Source organism: Schistocerca serialis, chromosome 2, assembly GCF_023864345.2.
Source record: "Schistocerca serialis cubense isolate TAMUIC-IGC-003099 chromosome 2, iqSchSeri2.2, whole genome shotgun sequence".
In the NCBI taxonomy this organism is placed as follows: Eukaryota; Metazoa; Arthropoda; class Insecta; order Orthoptera; family Acrididae; genus Schistocerca; species Schistocerca serialis.
Genome location: NC_064639.1, coordinates 102,949,967 through 102,956,206, shown reverse-complemented (window position 1 = coordinate 102,956,206; position 6,240 = coordinate 102,949,967). Strand labels below are relative to the sequence as shown.

Here is a 6,240-nt window from a genome sequence, read left to right as displayed (position 1 = left end):
CCCTAAATCACTCTAGGCAAATGCCGGGATGGTTCCTCTGAAAGGGCACGGCCGACTTCCTTCCCCATCCTTCCCTATTCCGATGAGACCGATGACCACGCTGTCTGGTCTCCTTCCCCAAAACCAACCAACCTAAATGACTTAGCTGAATCTTCATGTGGCAAAATACAAATAACACTGGAAAACTCTCCCTTTTAACAGACTTTCTTGACACGTAGTGCATCCTACTGGTAGTTGGTGTACTCGAAGGTCACATGGGTGAGTACATATAAGATAGATGAAGTAGGCACAGAAGAGAGTTAGAACTATTATGGTGCCAGACATTGTGATTCACATGATCAGAACTGTATGACCTTGGGTATCCCGGTATTTCCCCATGTGCTGGAACATCTTATCTGCAGAAATATGTCTCTTCTGGGTTGAAATGAGCTGGGAGGTTTCTTGCTGGGAGTCTCTAGCGGTTTATCTGGCCAAGACAGTCCTGGCTGAGTTATGTTCCTTCTGATGATCCCTGTAACAGTGTCTGAAATGTGGACTGTTGGTCCATTGTGTCACAAGTTGTCCCATTGATCAGCAACACACTGCTGTGCAGTCCCAGTCACACCTATTGTCGAAGTTTCCTCAACTCATAACACTACTGTGGCACTGTACAGCGAGTACAGCCAATGTAGCCACATTGGCTGAAAATAGGGTTGAGGCTCCAGAATGTCTCAAGCGCGTTCCTGGCCGTCCATCTTGTCTAAAAAAATTGATATATACTAAGATGGTATCTGTTGTTTCGGACAGTGCCCGAACTCTTACGGGAATCGGCAACGCGCCGCGAGTAATGAGTATAATTGGCGGGGGCACTACGAATGTGGTGCGGGACAATACGTTGAGAATGTGGGTCTCGCGGGAGGCGTGCCAGAGACAAATCCCTGCAGTCGCGCTATCCTCTGTGTCCTCGGTGGCTCAGATGGATAGAGCGTTTGCCATGTAAGCAGGAGATCCCGGGTTCGAGTCCCGGTCGGGGCACACATTTTCATCTATCCCCGTTGACGTATGTCAGCGCCTGTAAGCAGCTAAGGGTGTTCATTTCATTGTAATTTAAAAAAAAAAATTGAATGTCACATCTGTCCATTGCAGTCAGGATCACTTGATCCCTTGGACAATAATGGAGTTCTTCCATTAACACTAAAGAATACATTTCCACCTGCTCAGAAAGTAGCAGTGCCTCCCTGTTCCTTACCTGCACATCCTTAGTGCTTCTCAACATACTGGATGAAGATGTATGGTGAAACATCTATGCCATGCGTGGTCGTTTGCAAAGGACTTGAACCAGCACATAGATTTGTGCTTGGTATGTCACGAATTCCACTGTCACCACATGGTAGCAGATTTTGTTTGCTTTGCCCGACGATGGGCGTTTTGTGTAAAAGGGTGGGACATACGAAGGACCGAGCGGGGTGGCGCAGTGGTTAGACACTGTACTCGCATTCGGGAGGACGACGGTTCAATCTCGCGTCCGGCCATCCTGATTTAGGTTTTCCGTGATTTCCCTAAATCACTCCAGGCAAATACCGGGATGGTTCCTCTGAAAGGGCACGGCCGCCTTCCTTCCCCATCCTTCCCTAATCCGATGAGCCCGATGACCACGCTGTCTGGTCTCCTTCCCCAAACCAACCAACCACCCATACGAAGGAGAGTAAGATCTCTCTACCAGGCACCCTTGTACGCCCCGTTTCCCATTGTATTCAGAACTAGTTGATTGGCGGGCATTTAGTAACCCATAAGATCTTGCGGAAGATTAAGGAGCATCTGACTTGGCCGTCTATTGACCGAGACGTTAGAGAAATGATTTCTCGGTGTCAGTTGGATCGTGTGACCAAACTGAATATCGCTCTTTAACAGGAGTTCCTTAGTTCCGAGCGTGAATCTTGCTCCATGGACAAACTCTATATTGATTATGTGGGGTCCTTACCTCGCACCAAAAGAGGCCATCGGTATGTATTAGTTATTATTGACGCCTTTTCGAGGTTTACCTGGCTTCTTCCGAGTCGTAATGTGACAGCTGCCACCACCATTGCGCATTTAACTAACGTATTGTTTTAGGACCTCCTAAGCAAATCGTTAGTGATAATGCGCTAGTTTTTCTTTCGGCCCCTTTCAAGGTCTTCTGTTTTCAAAGCGGTGTTAAGCATGTAACCACCATTCCGTATTATCCACAGGGGTCCTTTGCGAAAAGAGTCAATCGTAACCTTAAATCCGCACTGATTATCTTTCATCAGAAGTCTCCCAGTAAGTGGTATTCTAGTCTACCTTGGCTTCGCTTTGCCTTCAATACCGAAAGCCATGAGTCTTTGAAGGGTACTCCGGTTTCTTTGATGTTTGCTTATCCTTTTAATTCCCCCCTTTCGAACTTATGAGGGATTCAAGATCTAATTCCTGCGGAGATCACGCCTGAGTTCGTCATAGAAAACTGGAATCGTGCGAAGCGCAATATTCTCGGGGCCCACAACAGACAAGCTGGCCATTATAACCGTGATCGGCGAGCTTTCAGGGGTAAGCCGAGAGATCAGGTATCTGTCCGTAATTTTCCCAGGAGGGAGGTCCATAGTGGCGAATCAGACACCTCAGACTGTAATCAAATCAAACGCAAAATAACTCTCTCTGACTCACTGACAGAGGAAGAAGACGACGTCTATTATTGCCCTTACGCCAGATATTGCAGTGTTCATAACAATGATATTCGAAACCGTAATACCGACCTTGAACAGGCCACAGCACCGGCAGACACCACGAATGCCACACAAAGAGCCGCAGCAACAACCGCAACAAAAGTCTGCGGAGGGTCTGGCAATAGAGGCGACAGTGCGCATAACATACCAAAAGCTGTTAAATCTGTCACAGATAGCGTAGACGAGCAGCCAAGTGGGAACCAAATCACGTCAAATCAATGCAGAATGGAGGCACAAACAACCAACACATCTGATACACATCAAGACTGCACAAACGATACACACACAAAAAACAAACGAATCATCACAGCCTTTAGGAAACTAAAACCGCATAGAAAACCCAAACAGCCTAAGAGAGTCAAGAAAGTGAAAGCGTGTGACGACCAATAGCGGCAGTCGCAGGCTGCCTCAAAACCTAGTGATACGAAAGTGCATACCCCTGATGATACCAACACCTTCGCAGCCCCCCAACCAACAACCTCAATGCCGACGCCCAAGGAAACCCCCACAACAACCATCGAGGAAGCCAATCCAGCGCCCCCCGCAGAGGCGCACAGCAACGCCACTACACCATCACGACACGTCACGGCTGCAGAGACGCCAACACACGCCACCGACACCGATAGTTTTAGTTACGACAAGCTTGACATAAATGTAAAATTAAGTAGGCTAGAAAAAAGAGACATCTTAGAGACGGAACAGCGGATGCTCATCCGCACCCTACACCCGTACGGCCAATCTGTTTGTTTCCGTACATCAGAGCAAACCGATAGACTGATTCTCAAAACGGAGAATATTCCAACAGATCCAGACAGCCTACTAGACCTGCTCATGCAGGTGTGCGCCCGCAGGGAGGATCCATTCGATATGGACAAGCTTTACAAGGATCACGTAAGGGCTCATGGGAGAACATACTTCGATTACAGTCAAACTGGCAGCAAGTGCTACGCCACCGTTAAACACCCAAACTGCTAGTAGCACAGCATAATGCTATGCGGAGTATACTTGTAAATTCGGAGCTCCCACGGGTCCTACGTGAACTAAAAAGTGACATTCTGTGCATACAAGAGCCCTACACTAGACAAGGGCATATCCGCAACTTTCCTCCAAGTGCGGTGACAGTTGCAGAGGGGACAGGCTGCATGGCATCTGTCATAATCCTAAACAAAGAAATACATCCAGTCAAAATTACAGAACTCTGTCCCGAGCACCTAGTTACAGTTGAAGTCACACACAAGGGGGATACTTGGAACATCGCGTCGCTGTACGCCCAATTCTGTCATTGCATCAAACCATACGCAGACCTCATCAGAGATGTTGCGCAATGCACTGGCAACAAAAAACTTCTCAACTGTGCAGACATAAATGCCAAATCAACCCTGTGGCATTCAGACAGAACTGACGACAGAGGTAGAATAATAAATGACATCATCCAAGAAAACAGACTACACGTACTCAACAAGGAAGCACATCACCCGACTCACATCGGACACAACGGTCATTCATCAAACATAGACAGAACCCTCGTTAATAATGCCGCCATCAACCACGTACGAGACTGGACCGTACATGACCAGATCACTGCTAGCGACCACAACATCATCACACTAACATTAAGTGGTACACCAAATGTCAACACAGAAACACTACCAAAACGACTATTATTTTACAAAACAGACTGGGACAGGGTCAGAAAAAAATTCAAGAGCACATACCGCAAGACATCACCGGCAGTGTTGATTACAGAGCACACATGCTGACAGATATCATTACACACACACAGAACACCTGCATACCCACACAAAGAATGACAAAACACCAAATTAATCCCTGGACTACACAATTAACACGACTCAAACAAGACTCAAACCGTAAACGTAAGCTTTACCAACGAGCAATTTCAGATAGAGAAAGACAGTTACGACTACACGACTACCGGCTTGCCAAGGACAAATATAAACCTGAGCTGAATAAGACCAGGAAAGACCATTGGAACAGCCATGTAGCAGCACAAACACAATTAAACATTTGGGGGGAACCATACAAAATCGTGACAGAGAAAATTAAGAGCCCACTGGTTCTGGGAACGCTGCGACAGGAGGATGGTGAGATGACTAAGGGCTGGAGACGCACAGCGGAGTTCCTGCTGAGCAAACTCCTGCCCGACGACATCGCAGACACAGACACACCACAACATGCAGCACTGAGACGCGAAGTAGACACAGTATACACCACACCAACCGTCACCTGTCCATTTGCGCAGGAAGAGGTGGCGACAGCGATCTCTGAACTCAAAAACAAAAAGGTGCCTGGACCGGATGGTATCCACTCCGAGGTACTGAAACAAATTGCACCGCAGATCACCCCGTTTCTCACAACGTTGTTAAACGATGCATTAAGGCTGGGCCGTGTGCCTGCAGTGTGGAAGACCTCGAAGGTGGTTATCATCAAAAAGGTTCCAGACAAAGACCCATCAGACCCCAAGTCATACAGACCAATTTACCTTATCAATACACTCGCCAAAGTACAAGAAAAACTACTCTGCAAAAGACTACAAGCACACCGAACACTACGGGGACTGACACCACACCAATACGGCTTCAGGGAAGGGAAATTTATAGACGACGCAATTAACAGAGCACTCCAAATAGTACACGACACACCCTCCAAATACACACTTGCAATTATGATAGACATCTCAGGTGCCTTCGACAACCTCTGGTGGCCGGCCTTGTTCAAGAGGCTCAGACACCTGCAGGTACCGGAGTCTCTGTATAATAGTTTCATGGACTACTGCAGAGACAGAACGGTCGTTTGGCAAATGAACAACCAGAAAGTGATTAAACAAATTACAAAAGGATGTCCACAAGGGTCGATCTGCGGCCCCTTCTTCTGGGACATGGTTATAGAACCGCTCCTACAGTTACTAGAGGAGCACATCCTGACAGATGGAGTTGTAGCTTATGCTGATGATCTACTCGTCGTAGTTTCAGCAAACAACCGTGGCCAGCTAGAAGAAAGAGCCAATGGAACACTTAGGACAATAACCCAATGGTGCACAGATAATAAATTAAAGATAGCAGGAAACAAAACAACTTATACATTGCTAAAGGGTATCCTGCGCAGGAACCCAATAGTCAAAATCGGGGACACAAACATAAAAAGACTAGCAGTCACACGCTATCTAGGAGTATACATTGATGAACGATTGAACTTCCACGAACACATGCGAATATGCACAAACAAATCAGAAAAGATACTACACAAACTGGCTAGGCTAAATTCGGAGCGATTCAGACTACCCCTGTCAGTGACACGAACATACCATTGCGCTCTCTTCGAGTCAGTACTATGCTTTGCTGCCAGTACGCGGGCCCACAGGTTAAATCTCTCAACCAACAGAACCATTGTACGTCGAGGCCAAAGAAGTGTTCGACTAACAGGGGCATTCAACACAACATCAAATGACGCACTATGTGTCGTCATGGGAATCTTCCCCATAGATATCACCATCAGGTACCGC

General features: G+C 47.0%; 1 non-coding gene across 1 annotated transcript; it reads left to right on the top strand.

Annotated features, from left to right (window-relative positions):
• Positions 1-940: 940 nt before the first annotated feature.
• Trnat-ugu (transfer RNA threonine (anticodon UGU)) lies at positions 941-1,014 on the top strand. The gene has a single exon. It is a non-coding gene; the product is annotated as a tRNA-Thr (tRNA).
• The last annotated feature ends 5,226 nt before the right edge of the window (positions 1,015-6,240 follow it).